General features: G+C 44.0%; 1 long non-coding RNA gene across 1 annotated transcript; it reads right to left on the bottom strand.

Moving 5' to 3' along the window:
• Positions 1–2,532: 2,532 nt before the first annotated feature.
• On the bottom strand, positions 2,533–9,132 carry LOC117042937. Its single transcript, XR_004426117.1, has 3 exons — positions 9,031–9,132; positions 6,568–6,688; positions 2,533–2,931 (listed from the first exon to the last, which is right to left on the bottom strand). It is a non-coding gene; the product is annotated as an uncharacterized LOC117042937 (long non-coding RNA).
• Positions 9,133–27,780: the final 18,648 nt, after the last annotated feature.

Raw genomic sequence — 27,780 nt, 5'->3', positions numbered from 1 at the left:
TTGAATTTCTCCCAATGTCTTTGCCTGGCACAAAAAAGGCCATCACTATATGGTTTTTTTTAAAGTAGTATTGAGTTTGTTTTTTTGTTTTTAAAGTGATTACCAGTAATAACAGCAGCATAGACACCAGGAAAGCCTCTCTTGGTAGGTAAAGGTAAAGGTAAAGGGACCCCAGACCATTAGGTCCAGTCGCAAACGACTCTGGGGTTGCGGTGCTCATCTCGCTTTATTGGCCGAGAGAGCCAGCGTACAGCTTCCAGGTCATGTGGCCAGCATGACTTAGCAGCTTCTGGCGAACCAGAGCAGTGCACGGAAATGCCGTTTACCTTCCTGACAAAGTGGTACCTATTTATCTACTTGCACTTTGACGTGCTTTCGAACTGCTAGGTTGGCAGAAGCTGGGACCGAGCAACGGGAGCTCACCCCATCGCAGGGATTCGAACCGCCAACCTTCTGATCAGCAAGCCCTAGGCTCTGTGGTTTAACCCACAGCGCCACCCCACTCTTGGTAGAGCATTCCATAAATTGAGGAGAGGGCACCACTGAGAAGACTCTTCTCAGCTCTTAAATAACAAACTTTAGTCTTCTCTCTGTAAACAGCAAAAGTGACTTTCTCAGCTGTTTGAGATAAAGCTGTGGAAGATGGAAAATAATATTATTCTGGGATTTCAAAAGAGAGACTCTCATATCTAAGGTGCTTCCAGATGGATGTTTATTGTGAAATCAGTGCTGCTCATGCATGTAAGACTTTTTCATCATCCAGACAACACTGTAATGAATGATCAAATGCTGGCCCCTACTTTTTATATATTTAATCTGGATTTTCCTCTTACTATGGAAAATCTGATGAGTAAAAACAAGCTTGTTACACATTTGCAGTCACTGCTAGCGTGGAAGCTCATTAGCGTGTGTGTGTGTGTGTGTAGTTTGTCACACGTATTGTGACATTTTGGTGGTTGGCTCTAATGCCACACCCCTGCTTCCAAGGGCTCACCTAGCCATTTGTTTCCAGGAGCCCAAAATGTATGAATATGCTTATTTTCACCAACTGCTGTGTGCTAGAGGCATGTCTGAACTTTAGCAACCTGGTCAGAAAGACCTGCTCTCACAAGTCCTTGGTAAGGTATGAATGGGGGATTACTTCAGGGAGTAGGACTGCAGTACGTACAGTGGGACTTAATTTTCGTTAAATTAAAAATACCAAGATGTTGTGGAAGGCCTCTTTATTACTCTTGGGCAAGCCTTGGGAAAACATCACCTTCGTGCAAAACCGCAGTATTAAATATTTTTTAAAAAGAAAAAAAACACACTAATATGGATATTGCCTCCCTGAAAGCACAAGCCTCAATTTTGGGAAGCATATGTACGTTTGGTAGCATTTGCTCTTGCACACTTCCTTTATAAAAAAATAAATAAATGTGTACAGAAATATCTGCATACATGCATACATGCCTGGTCCAGAAAAAGGCAGTGAAGGACAAGAGAGGAATGAGGGAGGAGTAGGAACAGCCCCCCACACACCTCTGTACACATTCCGCCAGGCTCCTCCCACTGGTGCGGACAGCAGTCAGCATAATAACAATGAATATCCAAGACTGAAACACAGAAATGTGTTGAATGCTAATATGCCAATTGCACATGCAGCGAAATCAGAACTGAATGAACCATTTGTGATGTGAGGCCCTCATCTGGAAGCATCCCTGTCCATTGGGAATCAATCGTACTTAACACTGATTTTATGCTTTCTGGCATGATAAACATAAACAGCATGAACTCTGTTTTCCACCGGCAGTGCTCTGCAAAAAACTTAAGTGGCAACTGGTCCTTGAGACTGAAACTCCCTTCTGACCAATCTCTTTTAGGATATGAATACAGATAGCTCGTGGGATTTACATCTGCTCTCGGAAGGAAAGAAGAGCCCAATGGAGTAGCCTTCATCCTGTTGTTATACTTCAGTATTTATTTCCTACTTGTAAAACAGGAGTAATAATGGCTTTCCACACAATACAGTTGTAGGAACAAAATGCGTAACTATTATCCTCTATCATTAGTCTTGGTAGTAATGAGAGCTGTAGTTTGTTAAGGGTGCTGGGGATTGTAGCTTGGTAAGGGGCAAGCTAGTTTCCAGGATTCTTGGGGGCGAAGCCATGTGTTTTAAATCTGGCGCGGATCTGACACCAGAGACACACTGGGCAAGATGTTTATCTTTACTTAATTTCAGTTGTGTATCCTACCTTTCAGCAGGATATTCTCAAGGCAGCTTACATTCACTTCATAAAAACCCGTAGTTTAAGAGCACATTTGTGAACAAAATAAATGAGCCCGTTTCTAAGCAGCTGAGCCTGTTCTTCAACTTGGCAGCCTGCCTGGGGGATGGGTTTCCGTCACAGTGGTGCTGGTCATCAAATCCACATGCTGGCAGTCAGTCGTGTTAGTGGTTTGTTGGGTCATCCTTCCTTGCAGGCCCTGTCATTGGTCACCTTTGGCAAGCAGCCTGGAGGGATGTTCTTATATGGAAGTTTTTTTTTGTTTTTTTTAATTTGGGCACTTGTGGCAGCATTGAAAAGCTCATGGAAGCTGACAGCACTTGAGGAAAATGTGGACAAGTGAGTGGGTGGAACTCTTGATAGCCAACCTATTTGTCTTTTCCATTATGAACAATTATTTAAAACAGCATTTTGGTCTAATATTCCTGTATCCTTCAAGAAATGCTCTGGTGCCTCATGCACCAGCTTATTTTATCTGAGAGAAGGATGAGCAACAGCAGCAGTGCCTTATCTCCCGTATTTAGAATAGTTAGTGAGGTCATACTCTCTGGAGCAGGGAGATGTAAACACTTCCCAGCACTTCACCCTCTTGCTGTCTTGGCTCCTGTGTGTTGTTTAGGCTGTGGGTAGCCTGTTCCGGTGTGAAAGTCTCCTGTCTTCTTCTCTGAGCAAGGTCAGGACCAACTAAAGATAGACAAGTGCAGATTGGAGAATCTCTCCCCATACAACAGACCTGTGTGCTGATTAGTCCAAACGTAGCATAACCTATGTAGCATAGCCAAATGACATGACAGCATCACAAACTTCCCCATGCTGATGTGCATGTTTGTCGTGGTCATTTAAATAATAATATGCACAATATGTTGAAGATGGCAAGGATGTGGGAACTTCCCATTTCCTCCATGTTTATTCCTCGCTTTCTTCTCTTGACCTATATCCTCACTCACACAAATAACTTCATGTTCCCCCATAGCAGAGCAGACCTTCTGTAATATGGCACCCTGGCCAAAATTTGGTGCCCCCAAATGGATCTTCTCAGTTGTGGATCTTCTCAATTTTGCACCTTCTCAGCTTGGCGCCCTGTGCAGGGGAGCTGCCCGCACCACCCTAAATCTGGTGCTGCCCATAGGCAACAATTTAACAGAGTCTTATAGACAACAAAGGTGTATAGTGTATAGTGAAAGGTTCAGCAGCTATAGTATGTTTCCATTTCTAAACAGACTTGCAGACAGAATGCTTTCTTAGTTCAATGGGGATTACTCCCAAGTAAATATCTAGGTGACCTGTTGATTTTATTGCATGCTAGTGGTTAGCTGCTGTGAAACAAGATAAGTTATTACATCACTGTAATAAGCATGCTCGTACATTTACATGGTCAGCCTTCCCCAACTTCAAATAGCACAGATGTTGTGTTCCCTTACCACTAAACTGCTACAGTTCATGAGTACAAGGCCCTAGAGACAGGATTTGGGTGAGATGGATAATCAGACTGATCCAGCCCAGCAGTTTCCTTTAAACCATGTCCCACTTCAGCTAGCTTTGCCAGTTCCCTCTTGGGGGAGGGGGGGGGGAAGCCTCGCTAGCCTCCAACCCCTGAATTAAACAATGTACAGTTTCAAAGTATTCCAGATCCCGTTGCAGATCTTCTCTGAGTCTTCAGGGACAGGTCATTTCATTTATGTACAATTTAAAAAAACATATTAGTACACTAAATCTTGCTATGCAGACCACAGTTGTGTACGCTGGGCTCCTCTGTCTGCACAATGCATTCCTGCCCCATGATTATTAGTGTCTCTGTGTGGTGATGAAGGAACAGAGATAGGAGACAGACAGATCTTGCCGGAAGAAAGAAAAAGTAACCCACATGCATCAGCATGTAAAGAAACCACCTGGAAAGTTTTGTTGTGGGAACCATCATGCTTAGAGTCATTTAGGCACAGATAAAACTCATGCAGAGATAACACAGGTGAAACAGTTTCACAGATAATTGATGTGACTCCTTTGACAGAGGAATTTCAAGAGACGGGTCTAAGAGTTCTCCCACAGAATGTTCCCTTGTGCTGGTTTCACCCATGTGGCTCTATGTCCTTCAGCTAGGATGAAGGCAAATACTTGAGATGCTGTGCGTATGTGGATCCTGCTCAATTACAGTACAATTCTAGACAAGTCTGCTCAGAATTTGTCCCTTTGAATTCAATTGGGCTTACTCCCTGGTAAATGGGCATAGGATTAGAGCAGAAGTCGAAAGAGGTGCACCCACCCAGAACCAAAGCACTATCAGATATGGGTGAAGTAAGCTTGAACCACAGCCACAGTTTAGAACTTCCAAGTCACATTTATATAAATAGAAGAATTCAGTGCATGCTTATTTGTATTTCTCTCATTGAAACCAATGGGGGCAACAGTGCTAAATGTTGGTTAGATATTAGGCCATGTGCTCTGAGGATGATCAGTGAGTGGCAGAAATTGTGATGTTTTTGCACTATTCTAATTAACTGGTATCCATGCTTTAGAAAGACATATTCAAGTGCTCAGCCCAACAAGGCTAAAAACAGATTCTTTCTGAAACCTGAAATAGCTCCATTCTACAACCCATATTCCAAAACCACAAAGACTCTCGTGGCACCAGATTTATTGTAGCATAAGCTTTCATGGACGAGTGACCATGCTATTTAGCCCGTGAAAGCTTATGCTACCCAAGACCCTTATCGGCAAAGTTTATACGTGGTGCATTTGTGATATTTTTATGGACGTTTTGTATATTTATAATAAAAAACAAGCTTATGATACAATAAATCTGTTACTCTTTAAGGTGCCCACAAGACTTGTTTTGCAGCAACAGACTGGAAGTTAAAACATTCTGAAAGTTGTTACTATGGCCCACATCTCCCCAAAACACAGCAGTTCATCCTTCATTACATTCCAGCACCCTGAAACGCACTAGCAGACATTAATTCTTGAGTACATTCCTGCGCTCAAGAATCTCTAACACCACCATGACATGAAATAACAATATTGTACACAGTTAAGCTTAGCTGAGAAATTACGCCAAGTAGAAATTTGTAGTTATAAACTACCACTTTAGGTACAAGAAGAAATAACTTTTCTGTTACTGCACAATACTGGCTGGGGGAAATCCATATTGAAGTCTATATTTTTAAAATTCAGAGAACAGGAACAGAAGTTTTCCCTCTAACATGTGTGGAAAATTAATTTTTGCCACTTCTGCCAGGCAGGTACTGACGTAGTTTATTGGTCTGCATAATCTGTGGGACCAGATTTGTCATATCCTGTTTGTGTGGAAGCAATAAACAAAAGTTTGCAAACAGGACTAATTTTCAGGGAGCCAGAACTGATCACAGCTCTCTATCGCATATGTAAAGGTAAAGGTAAAGGGACCCCTGACCATTAGGTCCAGTCGCAGACAACTCTGAGGTTGCAGTGCTCATCTCCCTTTACTGGCCGAGGGAGCCGGCATACAGCTTCCAGGTCATGTGGCCAGCATGACTAAGCTGCTTCTGGCGAACCAGAGCAGCGCATGGAAATGCCGTTTACCTTCCCGCCGCAGCAGTACCTATTTATCTACTTGCACTTGACGTGCTTTTGAACTGCTAGGTTGGCAGAAGCCGGGACCGAGCAACGGGAGCTCACCCCGTCGCGGGGATTCAAACCGCCAACCTTCTGATCGGCAAGCCCTAGGCTCTGTGGTTTAGACAACAGCGCCACTCACTGTGTACTCTATGTCAAATCTGGTCTTGTAGAGATTGTGGAAGTAACTGATGGAATAGGAAACAGAAATACTCAAACATCAATTGTTTCTTAATGTATCATCAGAACAGGGACATCTGAGCCTTGAGAACAGAAGTTAAGAATTTTTGTAGGCTCTGCGTCATCCTTCTTTAAATCACTAAAATCTGCTCATTACCTTGAAGCAGTGCTTCCCCCCCCCAGGGGGTACTCAAGAGTACGCAGTACCAGGACCTCTTTTTGTTGTTGTTAAAAAGTGTGGCACTTACTGTAACAACTTCATGTTGGGTGCCAGCACCTATTTTTCTAGGAAAAAAGCACTGCCTAGAAGTACATCCAGGATTTCCCTTGCTTCCAGATTAGGATACATTGCCATCTCACAACTAGGATTGGAACCCAGAGTCTAAGCTTTTTTTTAGGGCAATTTGGATTTCATATGCATTGCACAATCTACTTAGAAGCAAATTGCTCCCACTTTCCACCCATACACAAAGTTACAAAGAGCAAATGAGCTCGAAGGCATATCCAGTGTCAGGTGTGAAAACGCTCTTACCTCTCCAAACCAAATTTCATTTATGCACTTTCCTGTTTGGCTGGCTCAGGTTTGTTGATTCCAAGTCAGATGGTGCATTTTAGCATTTTCAACATTCATGGCATACGCAGGTCCCTGAAAACTATGTACAGAGAATAGTTTAGCGGTGACGTATGCATCTAAAGCTTTCCACACACATATGCCACATCCCAGCAAAGCAAAGCAGAAATTAGATCAGCAGAGATTTGGGCTCATTTGCCCCAGACCCACCTACCCTCTGTTGCTCTCCTCTCTCCCTTGGGGTCCATTATTGATTTTGCAGGGACAGGCTTCAGCCTTGAGAAAAAGTGGTTTTCCTCAAGCCACCAACCTGACACAGCTCCTATAAAATCCTTGCTATTTAACATGTTTGGGCTTCAAGGGTAAAACTAATGAATCAGAGCATCAGAGAGGACCCAAAGCCTAAAATATGGAGAGTGCAACAATTAAAACTGGCCAACCAAGAGGCAACGAAAAGGGAAGAGAGCAAAGGCGGGTGGGCAGAGGCCAGCAAGCCCAGATCTCTGTTGATCTAATTTCTCTTCTGCTGCCTAGGAATGCAAGCTGGCTCCCCCACAAGCTCTGGCCTGTTTCTGCTACTGCCTGAGAAATCCTGGTTTATACATTAACACCAGCTCCTTCTGGGCCCTTCTCTGTTGATCACATGCCTGACCTTATTAAGCAAGGCATTTCCAGTACTTAATTCATAAAATGAGAGGTTCTGGGGCTCAAGTCTGTTTGGAAGTCCTAGCTTCTGACTTGGAAAGTCTTTCTCTCAATCCAAACTTATGTGGGTGCTGATTCTGAATACCAATCACTGGGTAGGCAAAGAATCTCAGGCTGTGCTGAGAGCCACACCTCTCTATTATTTCATAACTTCCAAGGATCAGGCCTGGCATAAAGTACAAGTTCTGGGACTACCCTGTCAGCACATAACATCTTTCCTCAGAGACCTGCACTGGTTGCTATTTTGCTACTGGGCCAAGATTATTATTATTATTATTATTATTACTGATTAAATTTATATAGCAACCTTCACCTTCATCTCAGGATGGTTCACAGCATAAAATACAGAATAAAGCCACAAAATACACAATGCTTACACTACACACCTCCAACTCACTACCACCTTCCATTCCGAGGCATTCTGCTTCACTGTGGAACAGCCCTGCTACATGTAGTACCTAGATCTTCCTGCTATTGAACCAAAACCCATTTTCCTGCGATTTCCACTTATTTAGTCTGCTCCATCTTCTGCCTCACAAACTTTCAGATAATTCAAACCCGCAATCAAGTCTCTCCTTAATCTTCAATTAATCTTAATATTCTGCCTTGGTCAGACCACACCTGGAATACTGTGTCCAGTTCTGGGAACCACAATTTAAGAAGTATATTGACAAGCTGGAATGTGTGCAAAGGAGGATAATCAATATAACCAAGGGTCTGGAAACCAAGGTGGAATCTACACACATATAAAAAACGCTGTGAAAACGCTTTAAAAAAAGTTTTGAAAAAAATATATTGAATTTGCCATAGCTCTCCATCGCCATCTAGTGCCACATACCTATACTGCACTTTATAACACACTTAAAACATTTTATTTGCAGCTGTATAGCCGAGTCCTCGTGCTTTATGAGAAAACAATGACTGTGGGAGTTCCTGGCAATGCTTTGCCTGGAAAAGAGGAAACTTGAGAGGAGATATGATAGCAATAGCCATCTTCAAATATCAAAAGAACTCCAGGAAATGCAATTTGAAATATAGTGTCCTCATCAAGGGAAGTCATAAGTCCTGCTCTATTCTGCCTTGGGTCAGACCACATCTGGAATACTGGGTCGAGCTCTCGGCACCAGAGTTTAAGAAGGATATTGACAAGCTGGAACGTGTGCAGAGATGTTTAGCTTGGCTAGGAGGAGATGGAGAAGAGATATGATAGCCATCTTCAAATATCTAAAGGGCTGTCACATGGAAGGTGGTGAAAGCTTGTTTTCTCCTGCTCCACAGGGTGGGACTCACACCAAAGGCTCAAGTTGCAAGAAAGGAGAGTCCAACTAAACATCAGGAAGCACTTTCTGACAGTAAGAGCTGTTTGACAGTGCAAAGGACTCCCTCAGAAGGTGGTGGACCTGGGGTGCCAACTTTAATAAAATATGGGGGGGGAGCGCAGGTAAGCCCCGCCCTACATAATCGATCAGAAGATGTGTTGTACACACGCCATTTGAATAGCAACACCCATTAATTTTGGTGGCTCAAATATTTTACAGGAGGGGTTCCTATGTGGTGGTGGGTGGACTCTCCTTCCTTGGAGGTTTTTAAGCAGGGGTTGGATGGCCATCTGCCATGGCTGCTATATCTGAGATTCCTGCATTGCAGGGGGTTAGGACTCGATGACCCTCGGAGGTCCCTTCCAGCTCCACAATTCTATGATTCCACAACTAAACATACCCACACTCTTTTTCCACGATATCAAATCCAATTCAAGACCGTCCCAGGGCTTTAGGGAACGGGCAAACTGTACGTTGTAAGAAAGCCAAAATCCGCGAAGGCACGTCCTCCAGACCTTAATGAAGGGGAGAACCGTCTTCACGCGTTACTCCCTCGCCCATTTCTCCCTCCGCTGCGTCGTCTGAATGAGACGTTCCCGCCCCTGCGAAGGAATCGGCCCAGTGCACATGCGCAATGCGACCTCCCGGGCGGCTTTTGCAAACACCTGGCAGTCGGCAGCTGCAGCAGGGACTCTTTTTCCCGCTCAGTTTCCCTCCGGGCGGAGTTTGCCACATCGACCGCTCCCCGGCAGTTTGTGCGCTGCAGGACACCGAGGCCGAGGGACTGGGGGAGAAAAACAAGCCCATAAACACTATATGGGAGGAAGGAAATTCCCCGCCTGAGCGAGATTCCAGCCCCCTGGAAAAAAAAATACAACAAAAAAAACCTCGTGCTAGAGAGAAGGAGAAAAAAGAGCGCGGAGAGGGAAAAAAAGGGTGTGGGTGGGTTCCTTGCGCGATGGATGGATGCGAATGGGGGGGGGGACACGTTTCTGTGAGGTCTGCGGCCGTCGTTGGGGGGCCAGACCACCGGAGCTCAGCCAAGTCCCGGATCCCGAGTGTAATACCAGAAGCCTGGGTGAAATAAAAGTTAAAAAGAAGGGCACTTGTCACCACTGCCAGGGTCCACGCCTGTGGGATTAGGAATGGTACCTCTGCCAGGTCAGTGGACTTGGCCCTCCTCAGCTAATTTTCTTATCTACTTTCCTTCATTATGCACCTTTAGGCGCCAGGCAAAAACGTTCCTCTTCAACCAGGCCTTCGCCTGATTGACATCCAATGTGTTGGGGAGCGGGGTTATTGAGTTCTTTTTGTTTTGTTTTTATTATGTATTTTGTGTTTATATATTGTGATTTAATGTTGTAACCGTCCCGAGACCTGCAGGTATAGGGAAGTATACAAGTACTACTTCTAATAGAATCCTCCTGCCCTCAGCTTGGTGATCCAAACCGCAAACGCTTCTTCCTGGCACTGACATAATATTATGCAACATAAACATCGCCTTCTCCAGAATTCATCCACACAGGTAGGGCTAATCCATTACTTTTGGAAATGTGCATTTCTGAGCAGATGTGTGAAAAGTGGAACGCAGGAGCAGGGAATCTTTGGCCCTCCAGATGTTGCTGAACTACGACTCCCTCCAACTACAGCTCCCATCAGCCCTAGCAAGCACAGCCAGTAGCCTGGGATGATGCGAAATGTAGTTTGGCAACGTCTGGAGGGCCAAAGGTGTCCCCACAGCTGGTGTAGCGTTGAGTCTGCAGCTGTCTAAGAATGAGACGTTTTGTAGTGCCTTTCATAAATGGAAGGGCAATGCCATACTGTGTGCTGGCATAAGGTCCTGAGTAGGTTGGCAGCACCACATTACACATTGTGACAATGTACTGACATAGTATTCCCTACTCTTGACCCCCCATGATCACCATCCCAGTCAACATGACCAATGGTCAGGGAGGATGGGAGCTGTAGCCCCAAAACACCTTGGATGACCACAGTTTAGCTCTCCCAGAGTTGCTAAACAATTGTTTCTGGTGTGACCTTGAGCTTTAGAACACATTCCTTTACATGTTTTTATTCAGTTGTAAGTCTCACTACTGAGTAGCTAGCACAATAGGACATGACCACCCCTAGCAAGTCCACTCAGAACTGCAGCCTCAAAGAACTTCCTGACATACTGGGGAAATAGCACAGGAAAAGCTTCCCCCAACACTTAATCTACTATCAGTGCCAGGAATTCTGCTCCATGTTAAAGGCAAAAGAGCGCTGACTGGAAAACAAGCCACTAGCCCTCTGTGTCTGAGTTTTAAAACTGTTTTAGGGACTTGAATTCCTTGGGAAGTTAAAAGAGAGAGAGAGAGAGAGAGACAGCAATGAATGCAACTTGTCCTGAAGGGCAGTTGGCCCACCAGATGCAGCAGAGGGTTGGGGTTCTGGGACACACTCTGTGCAAGATGACAACCAGGTCTAGCAGACCAGGCCACCACCCTCTATGAACCGAATCGGCACCCTACAACATAACGCCAAAATCCTGCCATGCCAAAATTATGTGGCAGGTGCACGGACTGCTCAGCTGAGCAACCTATGTGGAAGACGTTCATGAAAAGAGAAACTTTGCAAACCACAGCTCTCTGTAGGTTCCTCTCTTTGTCTCTCTGCACTTCAGTCCCTTCACCCCTTTGGATCATCTTAAATGTAAGCATTGGCTAGAGTACTTGCCAACCCATGTGTACAGTTTTTGTTGGAAAAACACCTGCGTTTGAGGAATTAAGGTTGGCTGGCTTTGTTTACATTTTAGAGAACTGCCTTCAGGACAAGCTGCAATTTTCCAGCCCTGGCAGAAGGCACAGAAAAAGGAGGAGGTAGTAGTTGAAAGAAGGAAGCGTTCCTGTCCAAGGAAGGCCTGGTGTAGAAAGTGTGCTGTTGGTTTATTTGATGTGACCCTTATCACACCATTAAGCGAGTGAATGGTTCCAGCTGAGTTTGGCCAATGGGAAATCATTTGCAGGCCTGCTCTGCGTTTGTTATTTTGTGTCTGCATGCAACAGATTTCCAAAGAAAAAAAGGGGCAAGGGCCTTAGGCCGAAGTTTTGGGGAGGATGGAGTACAGAGAACAATATGTGGGTTCATCCAAAAAGGATTGCCAACTCTCTTGCAACACTGGAATAGCATATCCTTTGCATATAAGTAGATTTACACCAAATTGAACGGACTTGCCATTGGCAGGAGCTCTGTTTTTTGTGTCAAGAAATTATAGGCCTTTCCCCTTTGCCAGGGATGGGGCGGGGAAGGGAGGAGAAGCAGCCGCTTCTTGAACTGTAACAGGGCTGGCTAGCCTCTTTCATAGAGATACATGAAAGCCAGTATGGTGATTATACAGTATTGAACCCATGACCTCAAACTGAGGTAACACAGATTCAAATTGCTTCCCAGCCACAGAAGTCTACCCAGTAACCTTGGGCTGCATACTCTCGCGGCATAACCTACTTTACAGGATTATTGTGATGTGCATTACTCTTAGCTCTTGGGAGGAAGAGTATTATCAACCATAAATAATAATGGAAGAGAGTGGTAGATCCTTTGAGAGGGAAGCTCTTACTACTGTCTCTTTCCTTTTGTAGATAAAGCCTTTAGCGCTACACCTCCTAGAGGCCTTTGGGCATTTTGGCTCTAAGCCCCCAAGTCCTTTGGCAAGCAGGTGATGGCACATGCTTGTCTTCTAAGCCTCGTTCTAGAGAGTACAAGAGTTTGTGTGCCACAACACAGAGTTGTTTATTATTTCCAAGGGAGAGTTGAGCCTCCAGGCCAGGTGACACAGCTCCAAAGCATTTCCTGGCTGCCACTGCTCATGGCAAGGGCTGTCCAGTGCCAATAGTTCAATGGAATTTGGAAGGCAGTGGCCAGCCAGCCTACGGTAGCCGGAGCTCATGGGCAGATTTAAAATTTGTGTCTTTCTATTCTTTGAGGGAGGGAATATCTAGAATGAGGTGAAGAGGTTGTGGTTTGCTTTCAGGGTTCCTGAGTTCTAACATGCTGGGTAAATGGGATTGTCAATTTCGTTTCCTGACATGACTTCTTTGCACTTATCAGCTGCGAACGAAGCTTTTACTGGTATTGAGAAGCAATGGGGTGGGGGGAGGTCCCCCTGCAAAAAAATCTGCATGGCTGGTGTACAAGAGCTCTGTCTCGGGCGGCAAAACATTTGCGAAATATATATCCTGCAATTTTTTGCATGAGTGTTCTGAGGGCAACTAGCAAGAAGATAAATGGCAACAATGGAAATAAACCAAGCAGCCATAAGAAGATTATACAGTGATTTAGAATGGCAAACAATATTTTTTTTTAAGCCAGCACTCCTATAGAGATTTGTAGCTTAGGGTGGGCCTTCTTTATCCAACTTCACAGAATGTTTCTTGTGTACAATACTCAGGTGTGGACTCTTCTGTACCCAATAACTTTGTTTTCTCTTTACTTCTCCCTACCCCTTTCCCCAACACTCCCTTCTGTTTCCCATTTCAATTAGTCCTAACTTAACAGTGCAATGTTAACCCCATGTACTAAGAGACAACTTTCACCGAATCCAATAGGACTTAGTGCTCAGATAAGTATTGTACACTTACTTCAAGGTAAGGGCCACCCACTCAGTGGGACTTGCCTGTTGGTAATCATGGGCTGAATGTCTATTTCCAGTATAAGTTGCCCAGTGCTATAATACTTGTGCAGCAGCTCACTTTGCTTTAAGTAATTTTCCTTTAAGAATTGGTGGAATCCACATATGCCTTATGTGCTCCTTCAGGATCTGATTTGTTAAAATCTCTTCATGAGCACATCACACAAAGAGAGTTCCCCCCAAATATCTACGCCTGCAGGGGTCACATCCAGCCCTCCTGGGGCATCACAGCAGTGAACTTCGGTGGCTAACTTAACCAGATCCTATTTAGGGCAAAGTAAAAGATTTATTCAGCATCCAGGATGAGGCAGATTTAGAAAAGGAAAGACACACACGGGGAGATGCTGGCCATTCCAGAACTTGGGGCAGTGGCAGAGCCGTCTCATCAATAGAGGCCGGTGGCGCGGCGCGCCAGGGCGCAGGGCACCCCAGGGGCGCCCCCGCGAGCCCACCGGCATACCGGGCTCCCCCTCCCCAACCCGCCCCCGCCCCCACGGGCAGGCGGGCACTCGCGCGCCGGCGGGCGGGCGGGCTGTAAGCCGCCCACCCTCGCCTCCCGGAGCCCCAGCTGGAGCGCTGAAGCGGCGCGGGGCTTTGCGCAACCTTCCAGCACTCCAGCTGGGGCTCTGGGAGGCGAGGGCGGCCGGCTTGCAGCCCGCCCGCCCTCCCGCCGGTGCGCGAGCGCCCGCCCGCTCACCCCTCATCCTCTGCCCGCCGGAGCGCGGGCGCCCGCTCCAACGCCACGCCTCTCATCCCCGCTCGCCCACCCCCCCTCCCGAGGGGCGGCCAGCGCGGGAGGGAGGCGGGCGGAGAGGCGGCAGGCTGGGGGCGCCGAGGGATCGCTGCGCCAGGGCGGCCGATCACTCTAAGACGGGCCTGGGCAGTGGCTCTCTGTCTAGTAGCAGGTGCAGTGTCCCTAATGGCATCTGCTGTAAGGTAGGAGCAGCTCCTGCACTGCCTTTGCTCACATGAGCTTGCCCAGATGTTGGGTCTGCATTAGAGGTCTCTCTCTGAGCGACTGCAACTTTTGAAGTTAGATGGGTTGCAACCAAAGAGAGGACATTTTCAGCATTGTGCTGTCCCAAATAAGGAATGGTGTTTTTTTCTCACCTGGCATCAAAATTGCTATGTTCCGGCACAAAGCAAAGGCATTTTGTGTGCTCAAATTTTCCAGGATGTCATCTAATTGGTTTTGTAATTTGGATATTTTTACTGTTCTCTTAGGTGGTTTTTCTTTTTTAAAAAATAATGATAATAATATCTGAATTGTTTTTAATGCTCGGCTTTGGCATTTTATTATTTCTGTTGGGATTTTGTTTTCTCTTTCTCTGAGCTTCTCTGAGGATATTGAAACTGAAGGGTGGCATGCAGATATTTAAATCTATAAATATGGTTGCTTCTGACCAATATAACATGCCTCCACAAGCCATTTACTTAGGGTTTATAAAAAGGCTAAGGACAGAGGTATTTCAAAAGGTTTAAAAAATCATTCTACCATAGGCAATTGTTGTATTATTTGATTGGAATTCTGAACACCTTTGGTGAGCAAAAAGTCAGGATGTAAATAGGGCTATTAGTTGATGGAAGAAATTTTAGTTGAAATCATATTAGCTTTAATATGAAATCAGAATAAATTTTCATAGGAATACAGCAAACCAGAAGAAATAAATATTATTCATTTAATTGTGAACTATTGAGGCAAGTATGGTTCCCTCCTTCTTGAGAAAGTGAGGAGGAATTAAAGAACCTTTTAATGAGGGTGAAAGAGGAGAGCGCAAAATATGGTCTGAAGCTCAACATCAAAAAAACTAAGATCATGGCCACTGGTCCCATCACCTCCTGGCAAATAGAAGGGGAAGAAATGGAGGCAGTGAGAGATTTCACTTTTTTGGGTTCCACGATCACTGCAGATGGTGACAGCAGTCCCGAAATTAGAAGACGCCTGCTTCTTGGGAGAAAAGCAATGACAAACCTAGACAGCATCTTAAAAAGCAAAGACATCACCTTGCCGACAAAGGTCCGTATAGTTAAAGCTATGGTTTTCCCAGTAGTAATGTACGGAAGTGAGAGCTAGATCATAAAGAAGGCTGATCGCCGAAGAATTGATGCTTTTGAATTATGGTGCTGGAGGAGACTCTTGAGAGTCCCATGGACTGCAAGAAGATCAAACCTATCCATTCTCAAAGAAATCAGCCCTGAGTGCTCACTAGAAGGACAGATCCTGAAGTTGAGGCTCCAGTACTTTGGCCACCTCATGAGAAGAGAAGACTCCCTGGAAAAGACCCTGATGTTGGGAAAGATGGAGGGCACAAGGAGAAGGGGACGACAGAGGATGAGATGGTTGGACAGTGTTCTCGAAGCTACTAACATGAGTTTGGCCAAACTGAGAGAGGCAGTGAAGGATAGGCGTGCCTGGCGTGCTCTGGTCCATGGGGTCACGAAGAGTCGGACACGACTGAACGACTGAACAACAACAATGGTTCCCTCCCTACCCACTCACTCATGTGAGAGAAGGGAGATTGTTTTTTTCTAAGATGGTGTCTACAGTCTGCAATATTTTGTAAGTATTTATATTAAAATAGTTTAAATTTTAACTGGGGATGTCTTTTTAGTTAATCCAGAGAGCTTAAAAAATTAATTTACATAATTGAGCACTGCAAACTGCATATAAATAAAACATTTTTTTTCCATTTTCCTTTGGATATTCTGAATACAATGTTTTTTGTCTTGTTCTAAAGCCTGAAAAAAAATGTAGGGTGGCTCGCTGTGGAGAGCAAGAGAGAGTGACTAAAACCAGATCCAAAGTACAGATACTGCCCCAATATGACCTTAAGCCACTTTCTAAATTATTGTCAATGACAGATCTTGCATAAATAGAAAAGAATAGATAACTGTATTGCAAAGGTCAAGAGTTTTGCTCTAAATGGGTAGTTTAGATGGTTACTTTGAAGTCAGTGAGCGTTTTTGCAGCATGTGAAATCTTGCAGTGTTATTCACCTTCCACTTAGACATTCATTAGACTGACATGCAGTGATGTTATACAGCCCATAGCTCAGAGCTCCAGCAGTGAGGTTTCCTGAGCTCTCTACTCCTCTCTCTTGGTTTGTGGAGGGTGCTTGTGTGCTGATAGTGCCATGTTCCAAATTGGATCCCTGGGCAAATAGCTTTGGATGCTGAAGGCATAACTTGAGAATGGTCAGCGGGGAAATCAGGAATGTGGTGTCTTGCAAATACTGATTTCAGTCATTGTGCCTAAGCAGTCTCTATGCACATTTTAACATCTCACTCTGCCTGGAGAAATAATCATTGGCAAGGAGGACCCCATTTCCATTTCAGAATAACAAATTCATTACTCCTCCCTGCCAAAATCTGGCAGGTAGTTCTGTAGGGAATAACTGCTGTAAGTGTTTTCTCTCCTTGCCCTTTTTATATACTTCACACCTCTTTATACAGGAGTGGTAGCATGTGTTTGCTCACTTGCAGCCATAATTGCTGTTGTTTGAGTTTGTGATTAGCACTTGTTTATGACCTTGTAACCCTTGGGATCAAAACCCCCACTATCTTTCTGTAAGCAGTTTATAGCAACAGCAACCTCAGGTAGTAGGTAAGTTTCTTTCCTCCTGAAATTTGCTAAAGTTACACTTTCCCATATGCATTTCTAATGTGTTGAATGTTATGGAGGTAGGGACTTTTGCTTCCAACAGTTGCTTCCAGCTGTGCAGTGTAGGTCTGGAGAACCTTTTTTTCTCCTGCTGATTGCGTGTGTTTGTGGGAATGTTTAGGAGTGTGGATGATGATATATTACTTTATATATATCATCCCAGCTTGTGTGAGCAAGCTCCAAACTTAGCAGAATTACATTCCCTTTTAAAAAACACACAGCAGACGCGCTTGCACAGGCTTGCTAAAGCCTCTATAAGAAATATACATTCCTGGTATATTCCCCTTCTTCCCTCTTAAAAGTAAAGACACAACACAGTACTGTTTATAAGATATAAAAGAGTTTACTTACATTAGTTCCTGAGTTACAGTACAGCCTCAGAGAGGCAGACAGGCTTAGATAAATGTATTTACATGTAGTGAAGCTGATTCCATAGGGGAACAGGCTTCACCTGTGCTCCTCTCAGCTGCAAGACAAGAGAGCATCCTGCTTCTTCAAGAGACGAGGCAAAAATGGTGAATGATCCCTGGGATCTTGTTCCCAGGTAAGACCACACCTACTTCTGGTCAGAGAGGAAGTTAACTCAGTCCAGGTAGTAGGAAGTTATGCCTGGAGGACTGAGTTACCTTCATGTCCACTCTAGCAATGTTGTGTTTGGCTGCTCTGTGTTTACATCCCACAGTGTTTGCATTCTGTTGCTCTGAATTTCACTTCACATCAGGGGCCGGGATGGTTAGGTGATTAGGGTGAATGGGGCACTGCCCCACCAACCACTTGGCCTTGCCTCCTTTCTTACAACCAGCTGCCTGCTAACTTTCTCCTTCTCCTTAGTTTCAGGGTTGCCTTTGTAGAACTCAGCAGGAAGGAGGAAGGGGCGAAACAAAAATCTCATCCACACTATAAAATATATCACTTTCCCCAAAGAATCCTCAGAACTGTAGTTCATTTGGGGGTTGCTGGGAATTGTAGTTTTATGGTGCATTAACTACAATTCCCAGAATTATTTGGGAGGAAGCATGTGCTTTAAATGTATCTCAGATGTATGAGGGCAGGAATCAACTAATCTCTCCCATCAGTGGGAGCCCTGTGCAAGGTCCTCTACTGGTGAAGTGGGGCTTTCCCCCACTGTCCTCCACCTGCACATCCCCCAAATCCATCCTGGAGGGTTGGGATAACCCCCAGAACACTGTGCAAGGGAAGGAGAGGGGAGATCATTGTGTCAGGCAAGCAGAAATTATTGTACTGACAGAATGATTTCCTTAGTGAGATGTTGAAGTCTACCCTTGGTGTGGAGATGACATTACGGGGCTCTGGCTATCATTGGTTCTGGTTCTGTCTCCAATTAGGTAGTTGCCTTCCATTTCACTAGTTCCAATAGGCCTCAGCCACCACTGCCAAGTACATTGCTAGGTACTTGCAGGGCTACGTGGAGTACATGCTCTCCTCACCCCCACTCTATCCTTAAACAACCCTATGAGGTAGCTTCATGGCCAGATCCAGGCCCCCTAACAACACCCCCTGCTTCATACATTGCTGTTTAACTCCATGTAAGGGGGAGAGTGTTTATTTTTCCAGGAGTACCCAATGGAAATAAACTTTCTTGTCACGTAACAGCAAGAAAAATAAAAGGCAGTCCTTAAAGACTCCCTAGAAAAATACCTCTATAAAATATTGCATGAACTATGTCTAGGATGGAAGGTCTTCTAACACCTTGACATATGCCCTCTTTTCCATCTTTGGCTGGTTCCTTGGCTGACTTGCCATGGTGTTTCTTGACAAAAGAATGACAGGTTCCTGGATTTCAGTGCTTTTTGGCTGCTAACACTGCTCATCACTAGAGAAACTGGGATAAAATTAGTGTGGGTACCAGAGCAAGTGAACAAAAAGCCATAGGTCAGTTATGCAATGATCCATCTATCTCCTGTTGTTTTAATACATGTAGAAGGATACACAGGGGCCGAATGGAAAAGGTCTCTCTCCCATTAACCTTATGGTAAAAGTCCATTTTTTCAAGGTTAAACTATACTGGATAGCAACCTGACAATGTCTTTTCAGTTGCGAATCTTAACTGTATATGTATAGTAATGTACTTGGGGCGTGTGTTTATCTACCTACCACTCAAGTCGGCTCATAAGTAGTAAAATAGGTCTGGGGATAGTGCTGCATGCAACTCCATGGCAGGAAGAAAATGCCCCTACCCCATTCCAGCAAGTATCCTCCATGGACATTCACAGAATGGATTTTCACTTTGTGGACTGTGAAGATGGAGTGCAGAGTGGATTAGAGTGTAGGATTAATGCTTGGCATCATGGTAGAAAGAAGCTGGCAGCTAGCGAATGATGTCCAAGAGGCAATTAGTTCATGTCACAAAACCAAGAGGAGTCAATGTAATGAGCAGTTTCCATGGAGTTGGCTGCTGTGCCTGGAATTCTGTGTTCAGTTCTGGACAGTTACATACTGTGAGAAATATTGGCCTTGTTTTCACTGAACTGATAAACCTGGGCGTGGGATGTGCCATTTCAGCCTGTTGCTGTATGCAATTATGTTTAAATGCTGCTCCATACAAAACATTCCCTGCAGGTAGAAATCTAGCATGTCAGCAAGGAGGCTATGCTAGAACCCTTTTTTGCTGACCTCTAGTTTTGAACAGAGGAACATCCAGCCAAGTGAGCTGCTGCCTGCAGTCTGAAGTAATACAGCCCAGGCACCAATTCATGACTACAGGGGGAATTAGACCATTGATGCAACTCAAATAGGGGCACCCCTAATGGTGGGAAAGGAGGACTTATGAATGCATATGAATGCAGCAGAACAGGAGGGCTGGGATGAAATTGAACCATGGATCAATTTGGGGGCAAGCTGCTCTGAATCTGCCTTAAAACAATGAATATTCATAGAAAATGGGGAAGGCTCCTTTATCAAAGCAATTTAAAGCTTGATTGAAGCAGCATTTAAAATGTACCATAACAAACAATCCTGTGCTAACAAAAGACAGGAGATTAGACAGGATTTAACGTAGCTTTTTCTGCCTTAAACTTTTATGTTCTCCTGGCTGCCAGAGAGGATTAAAGTAACACACACACAAACCCCAGAATGTACAATGAAGACCTCTGATTTTTCCTTGAAGGTTGTGACTCTCAACTGAAGAGAGCAGCATGGTTTGGAAATGCAGGCCTGAAACACGAGATCCTGGATTAGGTTTGAGAGCCACTGAGAAGAATTCGGAGGTTGCATTTCTCTTTAGGCTGGAGTATACCCGTTGTAGTTATGTAGTTAGAAGTGTGGTGATGATGGGCACCAGCATAACTGTGTTTGGGATTTATCCAAAGCCATAAGGGAAAGGTGCAATGGTTCGGTGCTTTGGGACTTTGACATCGTAGTACAAGGGCTGTTCTCAGGAATGCAAATTGATTTCCTTGCAACGGGGTTTGTTCACTTTCTCTAGCCAGCGTGGCTGTTTTCAATCCACACACTAAAGAGCTCCCTCCCCCCAAATAGGAAATGGAATCGAAGAAACCCACACCAAAGAGCTGAGCCCCTGCGTGTGTGGCAGACTGTCGGTCTGGGCTGGGCGGCTGGAAGCATTGGTGTGATTGCCTGGTACCGCACTGAGCGTGGGAATTATTTCTGGCTCACTTCCAGCTCTGCTTAAGGAGAATTTTCCTGATAAATAGTTTTGGAGGCCAGGTACTTTGCAGTGCTTGCATGTAACCCCTCACACGTGCTCATTAATCACATCTGGTTCCTTTCAGAAGTAGGGCCTGATCGACCCACTTTTCCTTTTTCCCTCCCTTCCTCTTTTTTTAATTAAAAAAAATCATTTTCCTTTTGTTCCCAGTTTTTTGAGGTGTGCGTGCTTGGCTATGGTGGCATTTGTGGGAGCACACTAACTGCACGTCCCTCCATGAAATGCTGTACCAGAGATCCAGCATGGCAGGTACAGGGTTGGATTAGGAGGTGCAAAGCCCTGGTTCAAATCTCCCTAGGGTGTCCTTGGACAAGCCACCACCATTCATCCTCCTAACACGCACAGGGGATAGTTGTGAGACTAAAATACACGCATACCAGTGTCAGACTGACTGTAGATCCATGAACTCCATCTGAGCACCCATGTCAGAGACAATGGGAAATGTTCCCCTGGCAGCTTCTTGATGCTGGATGCGATGCCTAAACCTATAGCTGTTTTGGAGTAATTCATGCCAGTGGAGATTTTCTGCCTTTTGCTTCAGTTAAAAGCAGAGCTTAATTTCTAAAATCATGCGGAGCTCATGTTGGTCTCAAACTCATGCTGTCTGACACATAGGAAACTGCTTTATGCCGAGTCAGACTATTTGAAATATTTCTGACCCGCACTTCACTGAAATCAATCCGAGAGTTTGGGACAAGCACAATAAATAGACTTAAAACAATGAATCCCACAATTTCATTCCACCAGACCGCACCAGGAGGAGTAAAAACACAACAAGTACCGTATTTTCCGGCATATAAGACGACTGGGCGTATAAGACGACCCCCAACTTTTCCAGTTAAAATACAGAGTTTGAGATATACTCGACCGCAGATTCTCCACCCGGCATATAAGACGACCCCCAGCTTTTGAGAAGATTTTCCTGGATTAAAAAGTAGTCTTATACGCCAGAATATACAGTAACTATAAAACTACAGAGTGGCATTATCTTTCATTGTAAGTTACCGGCTACAGTGGTACCTAGTTTAAGAACATTCCTGTTCACGAACAATTTGGTTTACGAACTCCGCAAAACCAGAAGTAGTGTCCCAGTTTGCAAACTTTACCAATGGAAACCGAACGGTGGAAGGGTGGCGGGAGGACTCATTAGGGAAAGCACACCTCGGTTTAAGAACAGTTTTGGTTTAAGAAGGGACTTCTGGAACGGATTAAGTTCGTAAACCGAGGTACCACTGTATTAGAGCATTTCAAACAAAATATGGCAATCTGAATAATTCATTTTTGATAAGACAAGCATTATAACTTTTTAAATTGGCTTTTATTTTATTTTTATTTTATTAACTATAGCTACAAATGTTTGAGAGAAGTGGAAGCAAACAGTAGCTTGCCTGTTTGACATCATATGGCCCACAACCTAAGAAAGAAAACAATGTAGGCTGGAGAAATGGTTATTGCAGAGAAACAAATGCTACGAATAATAAGATCATGATTCTAGAAACGCAACCAAGCAGTCAATAATAATATTTTAAATTGTTATAAAATAAACTACCAGTCATTAAAACATATTGATTAATATCAATCAAATATAATAAACATTTCTAGTACAATCTCACATTAACAATAACAAAACCAGCAGCTGCTGCATGGCGGTACTATGCCAAATGCATAAAAGTTAAAAAAATAAACTCTATAAGATTTTTACCATCAAGGCTAAATATTAAAGTGGGCTCCGTTTCTTGCCGTTTGATCATATATTATAAAACACACAGCAGTGAATAAATCTATACTGTAAAATGCATAAATATTAAAGTGCACACATTTCATATCAACTTCATCATACACTGTAGAGTGCTCAAATAAAAGCCTCTCAATCCTCAGGAGCTACTCTCCTGTCAACAGTCAATTTTTGTGTGAGATATATGTTTTACACATGCCTGCCAGCTTCTGTGAAGTGGACTCTGGTTGACAAAAGCTTATGTCATAGGCTGGCCTGCTTTAAGATTCCCCACCCCCACCACCACCACCACCCTGCTCTCTCCAGACTAAAACAGCTGCCTCTAGAAGTTCTTAAGATGGGAGGCACAAGCTTCCATAACTATCCTTAGAGACACACACACACACACACACACACACACACACACACACACACCTTTTAAGCACAAAATGAAGGAGACTTGAAGAGTGAGGTGTGAGTACAGTCTTTTGATATGAGTGGTGACAGGGTCATTTAACACAAGAGCTGACTTGTGCACATGCAGGGGGAAATGGGAAATACTGTGCAACCTGTTTTATTATATCACAGAAATCATATCTACACAGGAAAATCATCAGATGAAATTGGACCCAAGTGATATTATCTAGTCTTACTAAAATGCATGCAGAACTGTTTGTTAACATCCCTTCCAATATGTTCCACAGTTTAATAACAAAGCATATTTTCTCCTACAGGCTTCAAAATGTGTCGCGCTGGGAATGTTTCAGTGTATAACAAAAGGCTGCTCTTAATAGAAGAAGGTTTTTTTCTCTCTCTTTCTATCCCTTCATTATTTTCTCTCCCTTTATTATGCCTCCTCTTATTCTTTGCCAAATTAAGCTGACATGCCCTTTTCAGACCATCTTCATATGGATGCCTGCCCTGTCCTCTGAGTTCATGGCCTGCCTCTGGTCTTTCTCTCTACCAGGGCGGTATCAGTGGGCTGTTAATTATTTGTAACCTTGCTTTTTAGATGAGGGGCTTTGTTCATTAACAAAATTGAGCTATTGCAATGTCAGAATGCAAGGAAGAAAGGGGCTTTTGTCTTAGTTCAGCAACAAGCTAGCTCACCAGGAAAATAGCTAAAACTGCCACAGACATTTTCCTTCTAATGAGACATTATATTTATGGGGTGAATGAGAATGCTAAGAAAACTCTTTCTTGGTGAAGTCTTGCTTTTATATGTTGGGCCTAAGATATTTGGGCAGATGCAGTTCTGCTCAGATCAGAATTGCTAGCGTCCTTCTTTTCTGCTTTTCCTTGAGCTCTGTGGCTTGAGCCATACAGCTTGTTTAATAAAGCATAGTAATTGTTGTTCAGCATGATGTCTGGTGTACGCTGATCCCCTGGGTGCCATTTATGAGTTTGGCAAGTGGGACCTAGTACAAAATGTTGCAGTGTGTTCCTATCTGAAGAAGTGTGCATGCACACGAAAGCTCGAACCAAGAACAAACTTAGTTGGTCTCTAAGGTGCTACTGGAAGGATTTTTTTTATTTTTTATTTTGTTTTGGCAGTGTGTTCCTGTTCAGGATAGAATACTCCATTCCATTCCCTCCTATTTTCCACATAAACCCCAATACCCAGGCAGCACCCTCTGAACGCTGAGCACACTTGTTCTCATTGGGTTGCTTTTGGGTGTCCCCCCACCATCTTAGGGCTTTTCCCCTAAGGATTTTTTTATACTTCTGTAAACGTTATTCAATTTCCTCCAGTCCTTCTGATATGTGTCTCTTGTGTAGGGAGGGTGCTGTTTCGACTACGTGAAGGCTGGTGCTCATCTCTGAACTCCATAAATCAAAGGAATTATTATTATTCCACTATTATTATTATTCCACTGGCACTCTTAAAACATTAATAAATAATCCGCAGAGAGGAATGAATATCGAGGCAGCCAAATTTCAAGATGTCACTGAAACACACAGAATATTTAAATTGAAAGCGGAGTGTGAAAAATCCTAGAATGATCTAACCAAATTAGTTGCTGGGGAGCAAAATGGCGGAGGAGATTCAATGTAAGTAAGCATAGAGTAAGAGATACATTGCCAGATTGTGAACTGCCTGTAACTACTCAGGCAAGAGCTCATGATGGTGACATCTTTTACCCTTGAGATTAGTTATGTGTATGGTCTTTGTGAATGCCTTTTAATCATCCGCATAAAAATAAGCAAGTTGGGACTGTTCTGGTTCCAGGGATGTCCTGGGATGACTTTTAGTGTGTAAATAAAAGGCTCTTCCATAGATGGAACATCTTTCACACCCTTTTTTGGACAGAGATCAGTGGAGGCAGACAGAGCATATTCTTGCCTGATACTCCCAAAGTGCTGAGTCTTGAGCTTGACACACATTAGTGGGGAAATGCCACAGTTATCAGATGACAACAAAGTGCTGATCTGGCCCATTCCATGATCCAGCCCATTGTATGAAGATGACTCTTTGTCCATGGTCTGTTTTTAATGCTTTTCGGGGTTTGGTTTGGTTTTAAAATACTATTATTTATATACTACATGCTGAGAGCCAAAAGTGTATGTGTGTGTGTTTTCATAAATAAAAGTTATCAAAAAATCCATATGAGAATGGCCCCTCCAAATGCACTCCATGCTTTTACAGTTGTGTGCAATTTAGGAACAAACCATGCAGTCCGGTTCTCTGTGCATAAGATTTTATGCATATGGCTATATTTGGAACAGATCATTCCCCAGATGGTTGGCTTAGAATGGTAGGGATAGTAAGCTGGATCAGCACTTTTAGGCATTGTCCAAACAGGGTCTCTGATAATTCAAGCCAAGCAAACCCACTTGCAGCTAGACAATGGCAGACGCTACAGAGACTAGTACAAAAGGAAGGATGGGATGAGTGAGGAAAGGGGCACCTTTTGGGGTGCATCCAATGCTGAACTAGCTTTGTTCTACTAGTGCAGGAGGACTTCTACTTCCCATCTTCCTATCTGCTCTGAAAGCTCCAATCACCCACCCACCCTCTGGAGCTAATTTTGAGGACACAGGGAGCTGGAGGGAGCAGCAGAGGAAGAGGGAGTTACGTTGCACACATGGAAGTCTGTTGTGTCAACGGAGCTGCAGTGGTGGATATCTAGCTCTTTGCCTTTAAGGTTCAAATGACACCTTATGGGCAAATCCTTATCTGGAAATCCCTGGAAATGGAATATTTCTTTTTTAATGAAATAAAGCTTGGGGTAATGCTTGATTGATTGGCGCATTAGGCTAGGGATGGGGGAGAATTTCAATTATGTTTGCACCGAAAGGCAAACGTACCTTATGCACCGTTTCTGAAACAAGGAGAGAACTGAAACGCAGTCATCCGTTGAAATTTGCAGCGCCAGGTAATGTGTACAAAAATATATCTACTGGGGTGAGGTGCCCGTAAAAATGTGTATATAAGTGAAAATAACAGAGGAAGCCGGAGTTGAAGGAAATATGAAAATGTGCCACAATTTCTTAACATACACAGATAAGCTAATCAGAGCCAGGGAGTCTGCTTTGAGGGTTAATGTTTGAAACGGCCAGGGCTGTTGTCCTAATCCAGTGCTGGTAAATGGGGGTGGTCAGGGGAGTGAATGTTGACCAACATACTAATCAGGAGAGAGGTGGGGGGGATTACTTGGCAGCAAAGCCTCTTCCTTGGCTTCTATCAGATCTCATTAGCACGCTGACTTGCTGGGAACGTCACTGGCTGAGAATAATGGAGCTGGCACATTCCTGAGATTCACTCCTCAGCTCCCACATGGTCTCCACCTCCTTGGCATGGTGTCTGTCACCACTCAGCTTTCCATTATGCTGCAGGAGGGGATATTTGGGTTCGTGTCTGCACTCCTCCACATGCAGCTGCTGGGTGACCTTGGGCTAGTCACACTTCTCTGAAGTCTCTCAGCCCCACTCACCTCACAGAGTGTTTGTTGTGGGGGAGGAAGGGAAAGGAGAATGTTAGCCGCTTTGAGACTCCTTCGGGTAGTAAAAAGCGGGATATCAAATCCAAACTCTTCTTCTTCTTCTTCTTCAAAAGGAGGGCAAAACGGACCAAGAGTGAGATAGGTGATAGTGGACAAGGCTGAGATAGATGGATGAGGTGCTTGCTTTACTGGAATGGTGCTTGAGAGCAGTGATGGTGGGTTTTCTTCTTGCAGTGTCTATTCAGTGAGCATCTTGATTTAGGTCTGGAGGAAAGCCGTATTCAATAAATGCAGAATATAAAAAAGTATAGAGGTAGGTGCAAGTAATCAATGGGCATGTGCTGTAGTAATTGGCATTAATAATACTAAACACAAGGTAAAGAGGGAAGGAGCAAAACCAAGAAGATAATTCCTAACAATAAAATGATAAATCCATGGGACAGCATGTGAGTTGCACCTCCTGGTGTTGGTTGACATCAATCTGCTTGCTCCTTTTAAGGTGCCCTCTTCTCTAATTAAGCTTTTAAAGCATTGGTGGGGCAGGAAAAACCCAGCCATCACCACAGGAAGTCATTAATGTTACTGCAGTTCTTTGTATTCAGTTCCACACTCCTCAGTCCAGTTCAAGCCTGACAGCAATTTTCACTAAACCTTTGTCTTATCAACCCAACTATCTGTGAACATTGTCCAACCTTTGAACCTTCCCCACTGGCACTTTTTCATTTGGATTTGCATGCAGAACCTAAGTGTTTAAGTAGCATCTGAGTTTGAAATGTGATTGTGGCTCTTGCCACAATTAGTTCTTTAAAAGACACGACTCCTTATCTCAATCGTCAGCATCGCACAGGGATGCTGTTCCACTCAAGGATCCCAGTCCATAAATATTCTGGAGGTGGGGGCACCCTGAGAGCAAGACAAAGCACAGTCCCCTTTCAATTTCCAGAGGGTCTTGTGGTACTTTGGAGCCACCCTCTCCCCATTGATTTGTGTTTTGATTGAGGGAGCATACTGCAGCATATTCTTGACACAATAATAGTGCGCTAATAGTGGCTTTGTTCTGCTTTACTTTGTTCTGCAATGCTTCCCCAGTACATCTCCAATGCTTCCTCACATTATTGTTGCCCGAAGGGACTATAGTGCAACAAACATAGGACAAAAATAAACCCAAACAATTGTGATATTAAAAGTTGTGGAATTTCAGCAAAAGGTTACAGGATAAGCACTGGTTGGAAATTATATGAATCAAATTATATGACATTTTTAAGAATAACAGAAAAGGAAGAAGAAAGCAAATGGCCAAACATAATACTGGAAACAAACCAGCTCTGTAGCTCAAGACATGACTTGAGCCTAAGCTTTTTACTAACAACAGTGTTCTTGGCCTACTCTGGCATAAATCAGCAAGAAATTGCAGGTTCTCCAATGGTCAATTATGAATCGTGGACTCCAATATCAGAGAGGGGGCAGACCTTGAAAC

This window comes from Lacerta agilis, chromosome 2, assembly GCF_009819535.1.
Source record: "Lacerta agilis isolate rLacAgi1 chromosome 2, rLacAgi1.pri, whole genome shotgun sequence".
Lineage (NCBI taxonomy): Eukaryota > Metazoa > Chordata > Lepidosauria > Squamata > Lacertidae > Lacerta > Lacerta agilis.
The sequence above is the reverse complement of the archived record's forward strand: the minus strand, read 5'-3'. Positions and strand labels throughout refer to the sequence as shown.